At 38.4% G+C, this 25,614-nt stretch overlaps 1 protein-coding gene across 1 annotated transcript in view; it reads right to left on the minus strand.

Annotated features, from left to right (window-relative positions):
- The window catches only part of LOC127647649 (sodium/calcium exchanger 1-like), a 76,507-nt gene extending 52,010 nt beyond the window's left edge, over positions 1-24,497 (minus strand). Inside the window, exon 1 of the mRNA XM_052132036.1 lies at positions 24,383-24,497. The gene's annotated coding sequence lies outside the window, so the exon portion shown is untranslated. The remainder of the gene's footprint in view (positions 1-24,382) is intronic.
- Between the last annotated feature and the right edge of the window lie 1,117 nt (positions 24,498-25,614).

Below are 25,614 nucleotides of genomic sequence, written 5' to 3' on the forward strand. Positions count from 1 at the left end.
GATGCTGAAAATTCAGCTTTGATCACAAATTGCATTTTACAATATATTAAAATAGAAAACTGTTCTTTTAAATTGTAAAATGAGTTCACACAATGTTTTTTACTTTGGATCAAATAAATACAGTCTTGGTGAGCAGAAGAGACTTCTTTTAAACGGTAGTGTAGGTCTAAAATTATGTTAAGTCTTTATGTAAAGAAAATGTATAGTCAGATTACTTCTTTTAACTTAAAACTTGATTTGGATCATTAAGTCTCCTCACATTCATTCTCGTTCTGTCACATTCCTTATTGATAGACCCAGGGGATGGGTCTTTTTTCTCCTGAGGTGAATTTCTAACACTAAAGGTGTCTTACAAAAGTTAAAGTACTATATTGTTTTCAATAAATAAATGTGATCAGGATGGTTTTCACATCATTTTGTAGCAAAAACTATATGCTACAAGATCCAGTTCTCAAAAGGCTTGTGGACAAATGTTTAGTATGTGTTATATGGCTTTATTTCAATGACTTAAACATTTAGTTTTTTCAAAAACCATGAATAAACGTTATTTTTCAAAAATACAAACATGTACACACATGTTCCTCACATATTATTGTAGCCCAGTTTGTGCTGAATACAGTGTTATCAGACTTTAGACATTAATGTTTTTTTTAAGCAACTGAAAAAAGCACAAATGTCAAGGCATGTCAAAACTTCTCAAGGGCCCAAAACACCCTCACACCCCAGAGGGTTAATACATAATTGTCTTCAATATGCATTGGTAGAAATAAATGTCATAACAGATATGACTTCACAGAACAACCACAATTTTAAACAGCATTAGTAGAGAATGTGCTATGCCAGAATTCAGGGTCAGAACTATCCTATTTACAACAGGAAATAAATTATGTCGTAACATGTGAATAAAACTATATGTGGATTATAAAACAATACTAGCATAATCAATGAATATATTCTATGACATCTACACATCCACACATATACACAGACATGTGCTGCTAGATCAGCAATGATGTCATCAGTGCATTGTGATCACTGTGTTATTAATCTAATGGACTGGCTATTCTGTGTCTGTGTCTGTGTGTGTGTGTGTGTGTGTGTGTGTGTGTGTGTGTGTGTGTGTGTGTGTGTGTGTGTGTGTGTGTGTGTGTGTGTGTGTGTGTGCGTGTTTTTGTGATTTACAAGGACAATTTTTTAGGTTAAAAAACTGGTAATTACAAGGTTATTATGCTATAAATGTGATTTATGAGGACATTTATAGTGTCCCCATAATTCAAATCGCTTAAAAATCATACTAAACAATGTTTTATTGAAAATGTAAAAATGCAGAAGGTTTTCTGTGAGGGTTAGGTTTAGGGGTTGTGTTAGGTTTAGAGGATAGAATCTATAGTTTATACAGTATAAAAGTCATTATGTCTATGGAAAGTCCTCATAATGATAGGTAGACCAACATGTGTGTGTGTGTGTGTGTGTGTGTGTGTGTGTGTGTGTGTGTGTGTGTGTGTGTGTGTGTGTGTGTGTGTGTGTGTGTGTGTGTGTGTGGAGGTGGAGATGTCTTATCGTGTTTATGGGCTTGTAGACTCAAGTCACACTGTGTGAGCAAGAGATATGATTTGAATAGAGAGCACTGCTATTCCTGAGCATTCCAATGCTGATAGCATAATGATGCTGACTCAGGAAACACACACATGTACACACACACTAACACCAGAGATCAATTAAAGAGGTCTTGCAGGCTTTGTACTTGGAAGAAAAGTAAATAGAGCCTTATAGATGACTCGGGTTCACCAAAAATGATTGATATAATTATGTTAATATTGATAAAGTCCAACCATGCTGTACATGCAACTTTTGTTCTTCTCAGCATGAAGTCTTTTATTGATTCTACTTCTGTCATCAATAATCACCTACAGCACTGTAGTTTAGTACCATACTTTAGCTGTACATACATGAGCACAAACACACATAAATTCACTACTCTAGCTGCGATCAAACATCACTAACAGAACAAATGTGATAAACTACAGTTCTCTGACCTATAACAGATGTAACATAAATCATGTCATATTCTATTCCGTTTTGTCTGGGTCAAAAACATGCCCACCATTGATACTGCCAGAGTCTCTAAGCACCCAGGTTCAGTGTCTCCTTCAACGTGTTTGATTTATTCCCTGTGTTTCCACTGTGGAGTCTCTTGTATGCTAACAATGACTTTACATTCAACATTACACATGGCCCTTGAGAGACTCGCATGTATTCCATAAAGCACTGTGTATGCAATATTTGATGTATTGAACATTCAGATTTGTGTATAAGGGAGTATGTAGCTAGAATTGCAAAAATAAATGTGTGCTTATGTGTTAATACAATGTGATGGATATTGTTACATGATATGACCATGTGTCTCTGGTTGATATGTGTATGTCTGTAATAATGTTTCACTCCCAGAATCAGCTAGATGAAGTGTGTGTGGTCACGCTCAATGTGTGAGCAATACATCATAACTCACTTGCACAGTGAACAGTCATAGCACTTTAAACAAAATGTTTCCATTTCTTCAGAAAATGGGAGAAGTACTTGCCAGTATAAAACTATAAAACACAATTTCTTTTTCTTTTTAAGGCCAGGCAAAAATTGTAAGTCCAATCATTGAGAAAAGCAATAAAGTGCCTCTCCTCCAAAAAAGGCCACACACAATTTGGGGTATAATTCATCTTCATAGTGTAAACATTGGAAGACTTGTGCATTGAAGTTTAATACTAAGGTTAAGGGGATTGGAACAAACTCGTACAATGAGTATGAGCAATAATAATATTAATACTTAGGTAAAGTGAATCCTTGGGTCATTGTAAGGTTTAGAAGTACTAAATGTGTAGCATCATCATTCTCTCTCACAAAACCATTGATTTTGACATTTGTCCACATCAATCAATTTTTTACAAAATGGTAAAAACTGCAGCAGAATTTATATCTTCTGTTTGTATGCAAATCCATGGACATGTAATTTGTGTTCCTGCAGTTGTGTGTGTGTGTTTGAATACCGCATGCTTCTGTGCACCTCACTATCAAAGGGTTGACATCTTCTTAAAGGTATGCCTCATTACCACCCACCCCAACACATGTCTGCCCTTGACACACACACACATGGCTGTTTGGGGGGGCATGTACGCAGATTTACCTCTTTACTAAAAACATTAGGGAGTTGAACACACTTTTAATTTCTCAATCTTTAAAAAAAAATATCTTCACAGACACAGTATGTAAATGCAGTCAGTGCTGACATATTTCTCTATCTTTCTAGAAAATTAAGTATACATTACTAGCTGCTGTCCGAGGAGGCCAAATATAGCACCCAGTGTTTTCAATGTTTGCTCAGCCAGAGCCTGGCCTTTGATTCACATTTATGATATTCCAAGCCTGTCCATGGGTGTTCTGCATTCTATCCCATAGCAATATTTAGATCCTACTGCTGTTTTTGGTTCAGAGTTCTCCAATGGAGAGGCTGAGGTTTAACTCAAAGAGGGAGGCACATGCTGGATAGTTTTTATGTAATGATGAGGACAGATGGGTGGAGTGTGGATTATAATACAGAGCAAAGTATAAGACTTGCCTGACCCTGCTGAAAAACAGCATAGCTGGAAAGCATGTGTTTTGTTTTGATTGCTGGTCCACAACATGGGATGTTGGTGTGCTGGTGTTCCAACAAGTCTTTTTGACTAGCCAGACTTCCTTATCTAGCATTATCAAAAGTGTATAATGCAGTGCATTTCCCAGAAGCATAGTTAGCGAACTATGGTCGCTAGTTCCATCGTTAACAAAATACTGTGTATTTCAAAGATTTGGTGTTTCCTGAAACCGTACAGCTCTATACCAGTGGTTAGAAGCATAGTTATGTACTTGTTAGTTTGCTGCATGTGTTCACTGAGGCTTCTGTGTCTTTTATTCCACATACTGTATATATTTCATTCTGTTAAGACCTTGACTATGTTTACATGCACTTAAGAATACAGCTAACTCCGGGATTTTGCTGAAAGCGGTGTTCTGAAACCTCATGTAAATGCAATTTAAGGGATTAATGGCTGTTCAGAGAAAGTGCTTTAACACATACTTATTTTTCCATGCAAATGCATAAGTGACATTCTTATCACTCTGGACCCCACTCACCCAGCCCACTACCTTTTTGAACTGTTGCCTTTTGGCAGGCTCTACAGAGCACTGAGCACCAGAACCGTCAGGCACAGGAACAGTTTGTGTGTGTGTGTGTGTGTGTGTGTGTGTGTGTGTGTGTGTGTGTGTGTGTGAGCGTGTATTTATCACTTTGTGGGGACCAAATGTCCCCATAAGGATAGTAAAACCCGAAATTTTTGACCTTGTGGGGACATTTTGTCGGTCCCCATGAGGAAAACAGCTTATAAATCATACTAAATTATGTTTTTTGAAAATGTAAAAATGCAGAAAGTTTTCTGTGAGGGTTAGGTTTAGGGGTAGGGTTAGGTTTAGGGGATAGAATATAAAGTTTGTACAGTATAAAAACCATTATGTCTATGGAAAGTCCCCATAAAACATGGAAACACAACATGTGTGTGTGTGTGTGTGTGTGTGTGTGTGTGTGTGTGTGTGTGTGTGTGTGTGTGTGTGTGTGTGTGTGTGTGTGTGTGTTGTCCTATTGTGTATTCCTATGTATACTTTATTTTCTATTCACTTTTTATTTTTATTCTATTTTTATTATTATCTTAAATGTTTTGCTGTATTGTTTGTGCACTGGAAGCTTCTGTTACCAAGACAAGTTCCTTGTATGTGTAAGCATACTTGGCAATAAAGCTCATTCTGATTCTGATTCTTATATGTTTTTGAAGAATACACATGTGCGTTTGTGCTCAAGTGCATTGGGGAAACCAGAAGTCTAATGTAGTGGGGAAACCTATCGCATTAAATCTGTCGCATTACACAGTGCATGCCATTTTGTGTCTTCAGAAGCATTCGGGCACCAAACAGCTTTCTGGTGTACGTGTAAATGAGCTATTATAATTTAAAATCCACAGAAGTTATTACTCCACTCCTGTATAACATCATTAACAACAGCTCTATCTTGTTGAACCAACATGGTTCGAATGATGGATGTACGACATAAATACAATGATTTTGGGAAACAATCGTGACTACCTAATTTTCCAATGATGCATCGTATTATGGTAATTAAGCAGTGAGTTATATCGTTGTACTGAAGAACTGCATGCTGGTTAAGATGGTTTTTCAGCACGGAGATTCCATTCCAACTATTTTTTTTAGTTTATGAGGGAAATATGCACTCATTGAGAGATCTGTTTGATTCACTGCTAAATGCATTATATAATGTAATGAGGGTATAACATTTACAGTGATTTGCCTGGTATTTACTGGAATTGAGAAACTAATAACATTAAAGGGCTTTTCATGACATACTTTCTTCCCTGGAACACAATAGGAGATTTTAATAGGCAGACTGTTAGTCTTAGTTATGATTCATTTTCATTGTAAGGGCAAATACAGATCCAATGACAGTGAAAAGTGACTAATATTCTGCCTAACATCTCCTTTTGTGTTTCACAAAAGAAAGAAAGTCATACTTGAAACAACATGAGGGTGAGTAAATTATGACAGACTATTTATTAGGGAACTATCTCTTTAAAACGTCCTGGTTACTTTTGTAACCTCCATTCCCTGATGTAAGGAATGAGATGTTGTGTCGATGTAGTGACACTAGGGGTCGCCCTTGGGAGGCCAATGGGAATGCAGTGGGTGGGGCCTCACAGCGGAGCAGAGTCTGAGGCGCCACTGGTGGCTGTCCTGAGTTCGGGGACATTGAAGCACTTACCTGGCTCCATATACCCACCATAGGAGCGGTCTGGGATGGGAGAGGAGGCAATTGCCCTCACGGCCTGTCGCGACTATCCTGTCGTGGGCTTGATTGTGCCACAGTGGGGTGCGCGGGAGACCCACCTCCACAGTGCTGTACCTGACATAAAGGAATGGTGTCCGGCGGTCATGATAACAACGGCTGTAGACACCGAATGTGTGACCCAGGAAGTGAGGAAACCAAAATTTGGGTACCAACATGAACCACGAAATCCATGGCCCTCCACCAGGGAATGGAGTTGTCGGCTTACCAGCTCCTATGCAGCGGGATCCTGGCTCCCTGGGTCGCCCGTCTCAGGGGCGCTTTGAAGCCTTTCTTGGGTTCTTGGCAACCGGCCGTGAGACGGGTGGCGTCTGCTTTCTGCAGGTGGCTCCACACCGGGGCCAGCCTACTGGGGCGGGCTGTGGCGGAGCCGGTGTTGCGACAAGCAGACGGGATGCAGGACCTTGATTCGCACCGGGGCAGGATGTGTTGTATGGCTGATCTGTTTTATTATTTTACCCATCATGTCTGCCCTCTGAGATCTCCTTTCTCCTCAACCTGCATTTCCTGCATTTTCCTCCATAAAAGCCTGACAACTGTCAGAGGCTGCTGAGGTCACACGTGTCCTACACCATCACAGTTTGCGCTGAACCAGGAACAGCCTCTGACAGTACACTCAGTTAAACCTGCCTCTCACCAGCTGGCTCACATTCACATCCAGGATCTGCCGGCTAGCCAGTGCACCTTTTCTAAACTGTCCAACTGTTGGACAGTTTCTCAGTGAGACACTGAGAAACACTACGTAAAAATGTCAAAACGAAATATTGTGTACGAAAGGCAATTGTTTGTGTTAACTGAAATGTATTGTGTTGTCAAGCTCACTACTGTAATATATTCATATTTGTTGACATTATTGGAATTATGTCTGATAGGTAGTGCTGAAGTATATTATTTCTACAAGCTGTTTATCATTTGTTTTCAAATATAATAAACAAAAAATAATTTACCTTTTGCTTTGCACAGTCTCTTCAGTGTAAGCAACGCTCAAATTCACACCCAAGGGTTATCAGAAAACATCAGCTATATAAAATAACAAAGGAGCCAAACATTACTCAAATGTATACTGTTTTTTATTTGCCTCTGAAAAGCATCAAAGACCAGCTTAGACAACCATGAATTTCTAATTTGGTTCAAGCTGGTTAGTGCTGGTTTGGTGCTGGTCTAGATGGTAGGTCAGCATAGTCATGTTATTCACCAGTGAAAAAGGCTGGTCAACCATCATGGTCTTTGTGAAGAAGCTGGTTGACCAAAAAAGCTTTACTGGCTTAAAAGGTACACTCAGTAATATTTAGCTAATTGCTAAACTTTTAAAATGAAAGAAATAGTAATATTATAATAGTATTTAAAAAAATTTGTTTATGTACATAAAATAATGTACACTTCTTAAATGAAGACTCCAGTCATATCAGTCTAGGAGAATGTCGCCATATTGAGATAATGTGAGCAGCTGAATATTACTCACTTTATCTAAAAAATCCACACGTTTTCACACACAGAATAAATTAATCATAAGCATTTTTTTACAATGCACTTTTTACAGTGACATCAGAATCTAAGAACTTGTTCTTCAGAGAATTTTCAGATAAGTTTACTTACTTTGCCACACCCCCTTCGGGCTGCGGTACCCACATTCTCAATAAAAGAGCAATTCCCTTTGTCACTGGGTCACCTGACCCGCAAAGGTCGTTCTCACGGCACTCTGCCGCTACACCTCAACCCCCGGCTGGCCGGTTCTGACAAGTGTAGTGGACGCCTCCGTAGGACCTCCTCCTCAGACACTAACCTGCCCCCCGCCGGGTATGCGGAGCAAGGTAAGTGCTTCGAGCCTTCTCTCAGCACCAGAGCCTCAGGACGCATTTTTGCCTCCCGACGCCACATTTACCTACTCCGCCCCGCTGCGAAGCCCCGCCGGGTACGTCAAAAATAATCGTCCCCTTAGTGCCCCTGGCACAGAGCTTGGACGCATGGCTCTTGCTTCCCAATTCATCACACTGGCTGGCAAGGACCATTCGACTCGGTTATGCAATTCAGTTTGGTGCTGTGCAAGGTCAGGGAGGACGGGAAACAAGTAATTCTAGTGGCTCCCTATTGGCCCACTTTCGAGCGGACCCGCGTCTCCCTTGGGCAGTCCTCATGGACCACCTGTCACCGTGTTTGTGGCAACTCCTCTCTCCCAATGAGGTAGGATCTACCACCACGCCATTCTCCACATGTGACCTAAAAGCCAATGTGATGTATTTCACCACTCTTTACCTCCCCCAGTCTGGGCAGGTGTGGTCTCCGCAGGGTCTTTCCCCCTGAAAGAATAGGAAAACTGGGAAAGATCGCCTTCCCTGAGTGCGTATGATAGCGTTAAGATGGTCCCAGCCACTTTAACTCAATGCAAGAAAAATATATAGAGAAAAGGCGTGGCCTGCTCCCATGCTTGCACGTCGCCTTGTTCCCCCTGTCGATTTGACGATTTTATGGGGCGTTGGGGAAGGGTACATGCAGCCTGGCACAGCTGGTCGCTTTGGCACGTAAAATACCTGCCCGCTCCTGTGTCAGCAGTACATGTACACGGCTCAAAGCATGCCGTGATTTATATTGGACCCCTAGTGTTGCTTCTTCGACACAACGTCGAGGTGAGCGACAGACGGGGAACGTCTAGGTTACGGATGTAACCTCCGTTCCCTGATGGAGGGAATGAGACATTGTGTCCTCCCGACCCTGTCGCTGAACCGAGCCATTGTTGTGGCCGAACCTCATTGTCGGCCTCTCAGAAAAATCCTGAATGCAACAGATGCATTTCCCTCCCTTTATACCCGTATGTCTGGGGGCGGGACATGCAAATTCTGTCTGCCAATTTCTCATTGGCCTTTTCTCATAGATCAGAGATGCAAAAGGCTCTCAAGAGAGATCCCTAGTGTCGCTTCTTCGACACAACGTCTCGTTTCCTCCATCAGGGAACGGAGGTTACATCCATAACCTAGACGTTTAGAATTCCAAGATATTTGTTCCTTGTGCGTAAATGGTGCTTGTTTAACAAAACCAGAGCAGACAGTTTTAGCGGTTGTTGTTCATACGTCATATATTCGGAACACGAGACAATGCCCACGTCCCAGGATGAAGTATGTCAGAAATCTATTCATACTACTCTATTCATACATGCATACCTAAAAGAACATACTGTTTTGCCGGCAGATAAGTGCGTACTTCATCAAATACAGTACACAGTTTCGGATGTAGGGGAGATGTCTTGTCTCGTTCAGTGACCACCTAGTTCAGTGAAGGGGTGTATTCATTCAGTGGGTCAAACCAATGATATGCACCTTCACAGCCTGCTGTTAAATGCTATTGGCTCACACTAAAGTTAGTCTTTAAAAGCAGGACAAAGCAACATAAATGGAATTTGAATGTCTACAAATGTACGAAGGCACTATATCCATTTTCGCCACAAATTACAAGAAAGCATATACAATATTGTGAAATGCTAGGCTTCACTTTTATCAAGAAAAGCACAACATTTCCATTCGAAATTAATGCCGTTTCAACTGTATGGTCTTCAATCCTATTTACACACTCTAAATTTGGGATTATGTTTTGCATTTCACCACTCTCTCTCTTTACTGAATGCAACTGACTCACATGACGAACTGACCGAACGACATGCCTCCTCTTGTAAGTCAGTCAACAGATGACTGTGATTCATTCATCTTGTTCGTTAATGGCGAGTATACCAGTACATTCATTCTTTCATAAATGAGACATCTCAGACAACTAATGATATTCCATGAACAAAACATCACTAGTGGGGACATTACCACAACAGCATCCAAAACACAACATACAGTACACTGATGTCCAGTTTCTGACTGTGATCCCTGCTGACGTCTAGACAAACTCAATTGGGCAGAGAGAAATACATCCATAATAGAGATTTATGGGAGACAGAGATCAAATGTAACCAATCTGTAGCTTGTTGTGTACCCCTCTAAAACTCACGATGGAAGAATCACCCCATCATTCACGCAGCCAGATGCACTAAGAGACACCAGGCTATTATATTTCATAATTAGCTAATTGCATGCCTGGCAGCCAATGATGATGGTGAATGATTGTCTTGTGCTGGTGTTGTGGCCATGCATGTTAATTAGATGAAAATGCTTGCTGTTAATTGTTGTGGGAACTGCAACAATTACACTTAAGACTGGACAAGAGATAAATGCCTATTTGGTCATGACTTTCATTCTCACTGTAAATGAGTGATAAAAAATTGCAGATATAACGGTGAATGGAACTGTGTGCATATTTGTGTTTGTGTGCATACACCTGTGTGTGTTATGCTGACGAAGCCCTCAGAGCATGTCAGCTCATGGATGAGCATGGATGACTGCACTGCAGTGCAAACTAGATCAACCTACATGAAAATACAGCGTGAGACAGATAGCGAGAGAAAGACTGTGAAAAGGGCAAGAGAAGGAAAAAGGTCACCCTGGGATATGAAACAAGGTTGAAATGTATATACAGAGAACAAGAGCATGCAGAAAAAAGAATTGTGATGAAAATGAAAAACAGAAAGTGTGAATGAAAAGGAAGAGACAGATAGATCCAAAAATTAAAAGAAAGATACAATGATGAGCAATGATCGATTATAACAAAACAATAATTGATTGACTTAAATACCTTTCACACTGACTGAAATGCTGTAACAACACCAAAAACTGTTTAGTTTTTTAAATTTCACCTCTGTTGGTCCTTACAATGCAAGTGAATAGTGAACAGTAATCCATACAACTCCAGTGGTTAAATCCATATCGTCTGAAGCGATATGATAGGTGAGGGAAAGAATCAGATAAATATTTAAGTCCTTTTTTACTGTAAATCTACACTATCACTTTCACATTCCGCCACGTGGAGATTTATAGTAAAAAAAAATGACTTAAATATTGAATTGTTTCTCCACCACACTTATCATATATCTTCTGAAGACATGGATTTAACCACTGGGGTCTTCTGGATTACTTTTATACTGCCTTTATGAGTTTAGGACCTTCTGAGTTCTGGTCACCATTCACTAGCATTGTATGGACCTACAGAGCTGAGATATTATTCTAAAAATCTTTGTCCCACATCTGAGATGGAATCAGGGTGGGAAAATGATGAGAGAATTCTTATAGTTGGAACTATCGCTTTAATAAGACGGACTATTTTTTTTTCCTTTTGTGTTTCTCATATAAAAAAGGTCAAACAGGTTTTAGAAAGAAGTAAATGATGCAACATTTAAATGTTTAGGTGAACTATTCCTTTCAAAATGCAACACAAATGAAGCGAGACCCTGAAAATTGTGAGACATGATGCAATGGCCAAAGATGTCCATCTGACATGTGTCCATAGAAACCCAATAAAAAACTAGTGCAAAATTGATTTAGACAGCATACAGTGATTTGGTTCTCCTGCACATTTCAGCAGTGAACATATCAGCAGTAGGAGCGGGTCAAGCTTTTTTACCTCGACCCAGACTGATGCAAGAAGAGTGAATATTGTGAATTTCACCATGGTGACCTTCAGCGGTAGCTGAATTGTAAGTCTGTTTAGACAGGAACAGCAAGCTCAGAACCATGCAGCTCGCTACTCACAAAACAAGCAGCTGGCTGCTCAGCAGGAGAGAGTATTTGTGTGGGTGAGAGAGAGTCAGTATGTATGTGCCCTTGTCATTGGAAACCAATTGTTACATCAAAAACCTCAGTGTATTAGCTAATATTACATCAGCAGCCTTTCATCTAGAACTCAAAAACTTGCCTGAAAGTGCATTTAGAATGCCTCAAACTGTCAACAAATTAAAAAAATATATACAGTATACATAATCCAATCCACACTTTCTCACAAGATTTGTCGTACAGATTTGTTTCTGATTTTATTTTTACACAAAATAAAAAATAAAAAACATATATACAAATATATTCACCAACAGCATATCTTTATGATACTGGCCATGATTTACTAATATCCCAAATAACGGATACTAATTTGCTTCTGCAATCTATCAAACTGCATATGCCCATTGTGGGTCTAACTTTCATTTTTATTAATTTGCTCTGGCAGTATTTATTTCTGAAAAGACTTTTAGGCTTGATAAACAGAGCACTTAAATCATATATCCTATAAGGAACATTGAATATTAATCAGTTACAAAAACAGTGTCAAAACCCTGCCAGGACTTTTTGCTAAACTTCTTCTTTTGTGTTTCATATAAGAAAGAAAACAATGCCAGTTTAGAATGGCATAAGCGTAAGTAAATGAAGACAGAATTTGAATTGATTTTACAGATTGCATTGGGACTAATCATCAAGTGAATGGTTCAATCACTTCTGCTGCAAGCTCATTATTCCTGCAGCAACCTGCAATATTCACGGCCGATAAGATAATTTATCTGTCCCAGTCTTAAGGCTCTAGCTAATGGGAGATGCAGCCCTGAAGGCATTTTACTAGATTGATTAACCATTGTGCTTATAAATTTCAACATACAGCATCACTAATAGAGAATTGCAGACTTGGTGAGAAAGATCTAAGAAAAAGTTTCAAGAATTGCATTATGAGACAGGTGGAAAGAGGGCGCCATGAGCTAAGAGTGGTGAGATAACAGCAATAGTGTAAAAAAAAAAAAAAAAAAGTGAGAGAGTGAGAGCTAAAAAAGAGACTTGGGGTGTAAAAATGTAAGTGATGGGGAGAATAGGTGCCAAATGTAGCTAAGGTAAACCTGCCCAATCTCATTATAATTCAGTACAACTCAAAGAGTTCAAATCCTAGGTCAACAAAACAGTTTCTACCTCCGGATCAGTGGTTCTCAACTTTTTTTGTCAGTTGATCCTCTGTGATCTAAATTATTTATTATAAAATTATTTCATATTAAAAATTATATTTACTCATTTTTATGTCCTAAATTATTTATAAGTGCCCTCTTGGACTTTATGTAATGTTCTAACCTTAAAATAAATATAATGAATTATATACTATTCGCTATTTTAATTACATGTACATTCAATGACTCGTTTAAAGGGGTCATGTTATGAGGAATCAAATATTCCTTGTTATTTTGATATATAAGTGGTATTTTTACTATAAAAACCTACTGTAAATTTCAGACCTCAAAACATAATCCCCAATGCAATAAAAGCATTTACAGTATTGAAACCAAACGGCCAAAACACCTCGTTCTCTACTTCCGTAATATTGTGATGTCACAAATGGTACTCACTAATTCATGACTGCCTCTACAGCAACAACATCAACACCTACATTACATTATCGCATCCTTGGCTCAGTTTGTAAACACAGATAGCCCTTTTCCACCGAAATTGCAATGGTTCTCGTGCCGAGCCTGTGCTCTGCTGGTTCACGTTCGGAGCAATCGTAAACAGGCCGTGCTTTTCCACTGACCTGACTGCCAAACGGTGACGTAACGGATTACTGTCTGCATGGTAGTTTCACGTGACTACCTCAAACATAAACAAACATGGAGCATCACAGTGTATTTGTATACAGCTTTTACTCTTGTTTTTGAGGACTTATTTAAACATGCAGATTAATGCAATCCAACGTTATTACATTGCTCTACAAGATTGTCAGAGATGACATCTACACTAAAGATGACAGGTAATGTAATTACATTATATTGTATGAACTATGGCTTAACTTGCTAAATTCTGTAATCTGTTACAGTGGAATCATGATTAACATTGGTGTAGCAGATGGTTGTATTTGGATTGTTGCCACAGCAAATAATATTATTGATTGAGAATCCCACTGTTTTACTTAACAGATTCTTCAAACTTAGTGAGTTTACAGAACAAAACAATGCACAAAATAAGATGACAACTGAATAAGAAAAGCTAACAAAGTTGGCTGCAGAGGGCACCGGCAATTCACTGTTTATCACGAGTGTTACATTTACATTTTACGCATTTGGCAGATGCTTTTATCCAAAGTGACTTACAGTGCACTTATTACAGGGACAATCCCCCCGGAGCAAACTGGAGTTAAGTGCCTTGCTCAAGGACACAATGGTGGTGGCGGATCGAATCAGCAACCTGCTGAATAACAGTTATGTGCTTTAGCCCACTATGCCACCACCACTCCAGTGTTACTGAGTGTTACTGGCTGACTTCAATGCCCCGGTTAGTTAGCAGGCTGGTCGGAGTCCGAGTCCAAAATATCATTGCGCCGTCCACTTGCCCCAGTTAGTTAGCAAGCTGGCCGGCGTCCGAGTCCAAAACATCATTGCTCAGTCCACTGTTGCTTTTGCTTATGTCCTTCTTATGGTCCCTTATGGTCAATTTGTTTATGATTTGGTCAATTTTCCAATTGAAGGTGGCGTGCATCATTTCGTGCTGTATCTTAATTCTCTTAAGAGTATCAATGTGCTTTGGAGTATGAATGTGCATCATGAGGATGTGTCTTCAGTGTGTTTTAGTGTTCGATAGATTGTGAATCAGTCATAAAATGATTCAAGCTTAGCAAAGGAATTGTTATTGAAGGATATGGGGCAGTTAAATACACTATTTTTTTATAAACACAAACTTTCTAAACCATTTATTTGTGTTATTGTTGGCAGTAGCTGCGCCAGCACGTGCAGCGCAAACTGGAACGGGAGATCAGTTTACCGTTTACTGCAACGGATGCTTCCATTGTTGACAGCTTCATTGATTATAATGGGTTATAATGGGTGAAAAACAATACATTTTAATGGTTTAATACAGACTGACCTACATATATACACTTAGTCCACAATGGATGGTATGTTTGAATTATTTTGAATGAATTATTTTGAATTAAAACGGGTCTGATGGTCTACGACACCATTTTACTCGCTTTTGGCACCCCCAACTGAACATTTCACTGGAAACCTGCAGCTAAATGTGTTATTTAGTGCTGCATTCGAAATATGTTGGCACACAGGAGATCACTGATGGCAAAACTTCCACACAGATACATCTCATCAATTAACAGCAGGAGGGTGCCTGACAGCTCCGAGATGCCAGGGTTTAAAGCCTTTGTAGGTTTCCCTGAATAATTTGCTATGGAAAGGCAAAGGTTAAGGCTGCACATTGCCCTTCAAATAAGCATACACTCTCTCCCTCTGTCCCAAAACACCTCTTCACATCCTCACCTAAATGTTTCTGCAAATGAACAGAAAGGGCAAGTTACCAAAAATGAAATGACTAGCTCAGTGACCTAACATAGTAAATAATTCGCACAACAGCAATCACAAAGCACAGCTTAATGACCTGCTCTCATTCAATCATTATTTTAATAGAAATCCCACTGATATTTTGAAAAGCTCCAGGGGGAGTTAAAGGCAACAAGCTGTTACTCTGTTTCCACATAAGTATTTTTTGCCTCTGAGACAATTATCACATGAGTTCTTCAACTGATACTCCAGATTTTATTTATTTTAGCATCAATATTTGATAGGCTGATCTCCAACTTGTTCTAACATAACATATGGTTGTTCATGTCATCGTCATTACATCCTTTTATATTATTACCAGCGTAACAAATCCAATACATTTAGAGCCGTGTTTTTCAGTCAGAGCATATGAGGACATACATTATTTTATTCATGTCAGAGTCTCATTGATGTGTCTGTTGTGTGATGTAAATAAACTGTTTCTGTGTAAGTGGCAGAACTATATATAGCAAGAAATTATTTTTACCCATTGTGCTTGAATCTGTAATCAAGGTCCTCCCTGGGAAAACCCTTAATACACTCATTCTCTCTCTCTCTCTCTCTCTCTCTACACACACACACACACACACACACACACACACACACACACACACACACACACACACACACACTATAGCTAACTAAAGCTAACTATAATTACAATAAACTAACCCTAATCCACACCCTAAACCTAACCCTAGAACATTTTCAGAATTATTTAATTTGTTTTTCCAAAAGAGGACATTCCAGAATGTTCCCAAAGGGACATTTTGTCCAATTTTACTCACTTCTGTTTATCAATTTGTCCCCAAACTATAGCTAAGTCTATACACACAAACACACATTCTGTAAACATACACACAGCAAATGTATTTACCAAAATAATATAGATGCAAATGAAGCACACAAACACTTTTACACGTTTTCTACATAGATATGTGCATAAGGGATCAAAAGTCGAAGACCACTAACTAAAAGTTTATTTATTTATTTATTTATTTTTTATAACATTACAAACTACCACAGTACTTTCCTAAACACCTGTTTGTCACTGTGAACTGCAACATTACCTTCTTCCATGAGATCATTGCATGTAATGTCTAAAGGTTGATTTTGAGGCAATTTAATCTACTATTTAATATATTTAAATGTTGTAAATTTATGTAGCTAATAAATATTGTGGAAATTATCACATTTATTTTGAAACAAAATACTTATTCGTCATTTTCAATTTTGTTCAAGGTGATTTGACTTGAGTTATTAAAAAAATGCTAAATGTGTTTGAAATGAACAAGTTATTGTGCACCCTTTTCTGAAGTGGTTATTTTGAATAAGCATTATCTTAATTTGTTACAAAAAACAAAGCATCTTGGTGTCTCAAAAGTATTTCAATAAGTTAACAAATTGTGCCCTATATCTATTGCACCTATTGGTATCTACACTATAATAATATTACCCCCCTGGGAGCCTTCTACCCAAAGCTCCCTTGACACCTTTTAAAAAAATATTCAAAACAATCTTCTGTTGTAATTTCTTTTAACACAAATTATGTTGATCCATCAATGTTCAATAAAAATACTGTAAATGTATTCCTTGAATCTTGAGACACTTTGTGACCTGAAAAAAAGCTAATTTTCCTTAAGGTGTTTCTTTAGCCTTGTTGTACCCTACAACACTTTGAGTGAATAATATAGATACATTTCAGAATGCAGTATTTGTTATGTACCCAAGCTGGAATAGACAAATTTGTGCAAAACCTGATGATCCATATTATCCCTGCATAATTTAAGAACGTTCCAAAGAGCATCTTATTTGCTTAGTGGAAGCTAGGAAATCTGACCTTTTGTATAAAGTCGTATATTTGACCTTTCACGGTCAATGTCACAAAGTGGTGTCACAATTATATAGAGTAGCGACTTAGAAATAGCACAGAATTTTAAATATTTCTAATTCAGTTTACATTGTACATTACATTGTTTTACATTTTTCGGAATCCTGAGACTGTTTTATTTTCATGTTTAGATCAGATTTTAAATCCCAGATTTTTAACATATGCACTGAATCACATTTTGACCCAATGAGATTTCACAGGAGTCTAAAAGGAGTGCACACACTTGAATAAGTTAAAACATTCTTATGTACACACATAATGACTGCCAAGCAGAAAGAAATAACACATACAGTGCATGTCCACTACAGCATGTGTTTACATAACAACAGATTTACATAACCTCTGACACCATAATGCCCAAGACAGACACTGAACACTGTACAAGTGTAAAACACAAGCACGCTGATATACAGAGATGAATCTAATTTCCAAGCCTAAATAATATATCCTCTGTGCTACTAATTGACAGCTGTATCAACACATCTTCTGAGAAGACAGACGGAAATAAAGAATAATGAATAAAGACTAAAATATCCTTCTGTAGGCTTGCATTAAAAGTGCATACTGTTCATTATAGGTAGAGATTGTTCATTTCAGTTTTAGCACCTTATATTTAAACAGGTGAACAGGTAAAAACAGACATCTGATTTATGCATCCTGTATATTGACTTACCTTTGCATGCTTCTACCAAGTGAAAGAGGAATTTGTGCCAAAACACCATAGTTTGATGTACAGCCTTTGATGTCAACAACAAAATATATTAAGAAAAGCATTGTTTTGTACTTTTGATTAGCCTATTATTTATTTTCATGTCCTAACTACGCAAGATTATATGGTATCAAGCATTTTATTATTTGCATTCAGAATTGTTTTTCCCTGCATGCTGTCTGCAACCCTATCAGAACAGACATGCGACCCATTTTTGGATTTTAACCTACCAGTTGTGAACAACTGGTTAATATTAATAAATAATGAGAATGTTTTCATGAAACAAATGTGAGAGCTACTAATAAAATCTAAAACATATTAATGAGCTCATTCAGAAACCATCAGGGAAGGAGATGGCAGCTTCAGCTTCAAAACTCTGTCACTTCAGATCAACATTTTAAAAACTAGCGAGTAGTCCTCTCAGGGGCTTGAGAGTTCTTTAAGTCAAATTGTTGGACCTGCCGTCACTACTAGATGGTTCCTGGAAGGTTCCTGCAGCACTGAGGCAGAGTAGCCCTGTGGCATGCTGAGCATTGTCAGCTGCACAGTCTGCGTGACATTAGCAAACAGTAGTTGGGTATACATCACTCACACTAACACACATATACACATCCTCACACATGCAGGTTGCAAAATGGCATCTAACCATAAGAAATGTTCATCCTTGCAGTCTCACATGGCTGTCTGCGTGTTGGGTTAGAAGCTCAGTCACAGCTTGCTAGTGTCAAATGAAAATGTCCTCAAGGGGACAGTGGCTGCAAATCCCATAATACACCTGAAATACCTTTTTTAATATTTCTTTTACTAACCTCTCTCCCTCTGAATTTTATAAATTGAGAAGCTGTTTCTACCATATAGCATCTGGATTCACTTTGGCAAAGGCCTGTGAACATCTTGTTTCATTATGATAAATAAGAGGACATCTGGCAGTTAGGAAGGGCTGTTAAGATGAGTTTTTATAAAGTAATACAAAGCTGGAAATGGTAGGAGTTACGTGAAAATGTTCTAAAGCATTGTTCATTGAAATATTCAGAGCAAAAAATCAACACAAACTGCAACACAAATAAAAATATGCAACAATCGCCATTGGCGAATATTTGTGTTGGAAGCTTCATATGTCCGATTCACACATTTACAAAAACTCACTATTTTGTTAAAAAGTCTACCAACTGACATACTTACTGAACCGCAAGTGCTTTTTGGTCATATCCAAAAGAAACAAAGAATCGTTACTGTGATGTGTAGTTTAGGTTTGTGAGACTTACATTCACTGTACTGTATATTGGCCTTGGATAACTCGGTGGTGATAAATTGCCATATTTCACTTTATATTTTCTTTTTTCTTTTACAGTACTTATATGTACTGTAAAAATAGCACTTGAATCGCACTTAAAATGGTAACTTCTGGCAATTTGTCAACTAAAGCAATGTTTGGATGGGATTAGTTTTATATGGGGACATGGGTTAATGTAATAATTACCAGGGCTTCTCTGAGATATTAATCCTGTGCAAATTGACTTTTTCCAGACAGCTTTCTATTCTGCAGCATCTCCCAATACATAAATAAGCTATAATGCTAATAATTAATAACCAGATTTTTGCAAAAGTATTCCATTTCAATATTATGACAATGAGTACATTTCTACAGACATTGCTTATCCCCTGTAAACTGACAGTAAACATTACCAGACTTATCTCATAGTGAAATCGGAAACAGTAACCTGGTTTCCATCCACTTTTTGGGCTGTTTTGTTATCGACAAAGTGACAATGCATAACAAAATGTTTGCGAAATTTGCGATCTTCTGCCTGTTCATTTATGGCCATTTATCAATAAAAATGGTGTGCGTGATGATGTCATGCTTAAAAAAACACTTTGCCACATACATTTTGGTTTATCGCAAAATAAATCTATCCTTAAGCTGTTTCCATACAGTAATGTGTGTATATTGCTAACTGTCCACCTTTCGCCTCCCAGTATCCCTAATTTTAGCATCATAATGCAATTTACATTTTCTGAAGAAGCTCAGCAAATGTGATCCGAGGTAAAGAGAGTTAGATTTAAAATATTTAAAAGTTTTAAAATGTTCAAAAGCTAGTTTTCTGAAAGTAAACTCAGCATTGGACAAAAAGTAAAAAATTAAATTGTAGAACATTCTGAGAATGTAATTCAGCCGACTTTTTTCATCTGCAGAACAGGGTAAAGCTAATTTAAATTTGTGTAAGAAAAGGCAATTATATAGGCCTAACAATATTGTTTTTTCATTTGGTCATTTATTTTATTTAATTTAATTGAATGCTTTATTAATTTGTTCTTTTTTTGACAGCATTTTTTCAAAAGTAAGCTTAACACAAATTTTATTGAATTGGGCTAGTGTTAGTGTTCCAAACATTTTAGTGTTATAAAAAAGCACACTTATTCTTTTCAACAAGTAGTATGTATTTATTTTTAATTTAAAACATCTTTGTGCATAGAAATTATATTTTATTCCTATTGTGGGCTTATTCCATGACTGCGCTGGATGGCTAGCGCAATTAAATAGGAGTGGTGGTGGTGGCGGTGGCGTAGTGGTCTAAAGCACATAACTGTTAATCAGAAGGTTGCTGGTTTGATCCCCACAGCCACCACCATTGTGTCCTTGAGTAAGGCACTTAACTCCAGGTTGCTCCGGGGGGAGTGTCCCTGTAATAAATGCACTGTAAGTCGCTTTGGATAAAAGCGTCTGCCAAATGCATAAATGTAAATGTTAATTAATCGCAAAGAGTGGCCATTCATTTGTTCTCCATGCACTTGTTGATGACAGGTGCATGATACGAGATATTTGTGTTGGCACTCCTGGAAGTGTCATGACACATGTGTTTGCAACATTGGATCTTTGCAAGGTACGCCGTTAAGACCGATCCATAAGCCTCAGAGAGGGGATAAAGGCCGACTGGAGACTGCAGTGGGAGAGAGAGAGATTTACAGGCAGCTATCCGACACCTTTGTGTGTTTGTCTTTTGGTTTAGTTCTTCATTAAACTATTATTTATTTTATTTTAGGATGTTGGAACTCTCGCAAACAACATGCCGACTTCCCTTGTTGAACATTATATATGTCCCCAGTTATAATGATGTAACAGGCATATGTCTGGAAAAATAATCCCATCCAAATAGGGCTTAAGAAAAGTAATTTGCCTCCGTTTTGCTTTAGGAGTCGGTTCCCCAGTCAATATTTTAGTCTGGAGCCCAGACTGTCAGTGAGATGTAGGTCCTCAATTCAAAAGATTTTCCCCTTAGAAGCGCCTGAAAGCGGTATCTAACATCAAGAGCCTGTGGGAGAAATCTGACCTAAAAAAAGCCCCTCCTAAAAAAATATGTTCCAAACACACCCTCAAAAAGATTTCTTTATAACACCACACATTCTCAATCTTCTATGCTACTCTCATGTTCTCGCAGTCTCTCCATTTTCCGGCAGATGTTTCTCTGCACTTTTTTTATCAGCTAACATGTGAGGGATCTTCTCCCTCATCATATAATGAAAGATCATCCCTCAATTCTTCTTGCACCCCTCCTCCATCCATCACCACCTCTTTAATACCCCTACACATGAGGCAGACATGAATGATCTAAAGAGACCACTGCACCCATCATCTATAATCAGTAATGTTAATCTACTCTATATTCCACAGGAGGGAGGGCTGATTACAGGGCTGGGGTATTAATTGGACAAGCAATAGTAATTCAGTGAGTGATTTAGTCCAGAATGAAGCCTAATCTACTCTGCAAAACTGTAACTCTTACCTCTGAAAGGGTCTGTATATCATTAAATCCCTTTGAATACTTTCAGATATCGATTGTACGTGCGTTCATTTACATTTATGCATTTGGCAGACGCTTTTATCCAAACAACTTACAGTGCCCTTATTACAGGGACAATTCCCCCGGAGCAACCTGGAGTTAAGTGCCTTGTTCAAGGACACAATGGTGGTGGCTGTGGGGATCAAACCAGCGACCTTCTGATTAACATTTATGTGCTTTAGCCCACTACGCCACCACTCTGCATTCGAGCTAACGCAGCTCTGCTTTTCCTTGTTTGTTTGACTTGTTAGAATAATTGATTTGAACTAGAAAGGAGACCCCATTTAGATGGTTTTAAGATATGACATTTCCACCTAACAAGAGTCAGAGAGAGCTGAGCATTTTATAAAATTTGATCACCACCTTGAATAAACTTGAGAGCTCCTGTTGCCATTCTAAACATAAAATTCAACTGTTGCTATTCTAAACATAAAATTGAACAACACTGTCATCGTTGCCAACACATATAACCTGCTGGTGGCTTTTCTTGCTTGAACTGGAATGACAAAAGTCAGCATCGGTTTTAACAGGTGATTCCGTAACATTAACCTTTCTTAGCCAATCTCAATTTTCTCTACCCATCTATTTTAGTTACCTCTTCTCTTTGCTCACTCCAACCACCAATCCCACAGGTCAAATAAGACACATTTCCTGGCAGGGCCCTAAAAAACTTGCCCACACTCAAATATCTAGCAGAGTGGCTTGAGAACTTTTCAACCCTTGTTCATTTGGAAAATACCATATGCAAAAAGGCCTGATTTTACTTCTTTTTCCAAGTTCAAGTGTTATAGGGTTGAATTTTAATTGTTCAGTATTTGTTTACCACATGCATTAGATAGATTAATGAACCCGTGAAATGGTTTGCCAAGCACATTTTCTTTCCTCTGTTTACATATTTTCTATTAAAACTGGACGTTAGGAGGGCTTGTCCCTTTTGTTAAATAGCCAATAGCCTACATTACACCCCAGCAAAAGCACACTTGACAGCTTGTACAATGACCTAAAATGCTTTCAATATGAATACATACAGGGAAAAAAGAATTCAGAAAGCGTTTTGCCACACTGAAAGTAACTTTGGGCTATCAAGCTCCAAAAATGACAATAAAATGGCACAATAACCGTAAAATTGGACTTGTTGAATATATACCAAGTCTTCTGAGGCAGACATGGAGTAAAAGCCTCAAATTATGGTAACTCTAATTATGATTTTGTGGGGTCTTTAAGATGGTATAGAATGACACTTGCATACATTCAAGCTTGTGAAATTGCTAAAGGCTCATTTAAGACAAACAACAGTCAAAAGGACATACAGTATATCATTGCTTATCAAAACTCTCTGCCTGTTTGGGTGTGTTGGTAATTTGTTTTGGTTAATGATTGTTCATTATTGGCAGTGCGCTGTATGGATATATATAAAAAACAAAATATCTAGCATGACTGGAAAACGTTCTATGACTAATGACATTCCTGGGTGAAACACACACAAAAAGATGATGCAGAGCAATTATTCACTCAATAAGAGCAACAACAACACAAATCGGTAGCTGACAACAACATAAAATGCAGAAGAACTACACAAGCCTACATTTTTTCCCATTCCTCTATAATCTATGTCACTTAATTTCAGAGAGATTTGCCCTGCTTACACACTCAGGTTGTGTATGTCTAACTACATCATGTCCAGCGTTACCAATTGCGTAACGCAGGTTCAATTGTGCACTGGATTACAGGAGAATAATCTCAGCGAGAGAAGTTGTAGTGTAGTAGGATTGAGGGACGGAGCGATTGCATTGTAAAGCACTATTGCATCTAGATTACTAGATATCCAAAACACCCAAGTACTTCCATATCTAATGCGCCCAATGCGCAAAGTTGTAGCCTACAGTGTTGAGCAAAATTCAAATAAATAAATCAGATGAACATTTTGGAGACATAAGGCATGTTTCTAGCAATCATGTTATCTTGTTTGTAATCTCTCAATAAAGTTAAGCGTTTACCGGTTGGTCCGCGCGACTTTATTACTATGCTGGGAACAGGTGGTCGCTCGCAGAGATTGGTGCGTTAATCGGCAGGCGTATGATGTTGATTGTGTTAGTCGCTCATGTCTGGTATCTATTCCGAAACGGGTCCGGGAGTTTCCAATCAAACAGCGAGCATTTCATTATAATGAGAGCTGGTGATGGAATGTTATCCCGCTGAAACCACTGCAAGGAAAATAAACAACTTAATCACCTTAACATCTTGATCGATTCGATACGTTTGTGTTGGGAAAAGTTCAGACCGATATCGTTAACAAAAAAGGCAAATATAACCGCAAGCAGGTGTCTCGAGACGCATTTATAAAAGTTGACTTTCTTATTAAAACGCGACGATCCAAACGCGTCCGCCTAGCGAATGTTTACCCAGAAAAGCAATAGAAAAATAGCGCGTTCGGTGTGAACGGCCCCTTTCGCGCCTATATATTAATGAGAGTCACCACGCGCGTTTAACATATTCTCATCTTTCCATTAATCCTTGTGAATTTGGTTTTGTATTTCAGGCTACTATAGCTATAAAAGAAGAACAACTTGCAATCATGGCTGCATTTAACACATTCACACGTTCTTCATCCACATTTTAACTATTAAAGCAACAAAATGTCATGACATTCGTGTTTGCCATCATGAATAACTTAATTGTGCCGTTTCTTTGTGAAGAAGGTTTCACGCGTCTCTGTGCAATGCCCCTAAAATATAGGCTACCCTTTTAAAATGATCATAAATCAACATGGACCAGACTTACACACGTGGCAACCAACCTTCCAAATGGGTTCTGTCTTGGTGATGGTGACTGATGGACATCCAAGTCTTGTAATAAAGGTTTCTCCCACCCGTTGTTAGTGTATAGACATTAATCTCTAAATAAAATCGTCTTCAACCACCTCTGCTCCCTCACCGATCGGTTTCCAACTCGTCCCCTTTGGCACTGATTTGAGCTGGTAGGACTGTTAATGAATAGAAATCGTTCTCGCTTCCTCCGAAGACTCGAAACCACTGGGATGCGTCCTCTAATCAAACTGGTAATGTGCACGTCCCGTCTCCTCTGCTGATCACCGGCTTTTTACCAAATCCCTCTCGTGAGTGTTTGTGGTCTTGTCATCTCGCCACTGGCAACAACGAGACGAGATGTCACTTTGCTGTTTTAACACGCTTCTCAAAGTTCAACACGGAGAATAAGAAGAGCGGATGACACTGTCGCTGCTCAGGATGTGAGAGTCAGAATGGACAGTAGGCTACTCGCATCAGCATCAACCCTGCTGTGTGTGTGTGTGTGTGTGTGTGTGTGTGTGTGTGTGTGTGTGTGTGTGTGGAGAGGGTGGGGAGAGAGTGCTACATGCATGACTGGGTCTACTGCATTCTCAAAGCAAGTTGGCCAAAGTCATGTGCGCTTCTAGCGAACATGGGCCCGTGAAACAATTAAGGTGTTAATCACTTGTATAAGGGTGTGGGTTTGTTTTTCTGTTAATAATCAAAATAAGACTCTCATCATATTGATTGGAGTGTAAGCTGTTAATTTGTTCTATAGAAGTGAGCTGGTTTTATGGCATGTCGCTGCTCTTTATCGATGTACACATTTCGCTTTAGCTCACAGAATGACTCATAATGTTACTCCAAGGTGCAATCTAAAGCTTCCATATAGCCTATGTTCATATGCCTACTGTAGTATGAAAAAAAAGGCATTTGTTTTAGGCCTACTGTAGATATCTAAATGAAAAGAATAGTCCGGGTTCAATACAACTTAAGCTTACGCTGTAAAAAAAATGTCAGTAATTTTAACAGTAAAATACTGTAAAAATGCTACAGAATTTTTTTTTAAATTGATTACAAAATATTAACTGTAAAATATACATTAAAATGTTTTAATATATTTAAAAAAAAAAATACAGTAGTTTTACAATAAAATTATGTAATTATTTAAATGTAAAAAGTAAGATTTTCCTGTATAATTAATGGTAAAAAGAACAAGAGAGTAAATGTACTTTTTACAGTA

Source organism: Xyrauchen texanus, chromosome 1 (assembly GCF_025860055.1).
Source record: "Xyrauchen texanus isolate HMW12.3.18 chromosome 1, RBS_HiC_50CHRs, whole genome shotgun sequence".
NCBI classification, from domain to species: Eukaryota; Metazoa; Chordata; class Actinopteri; order Cypriniformes; family Catostomidae; genus Xyrauchen; species Xyrauchen texanus.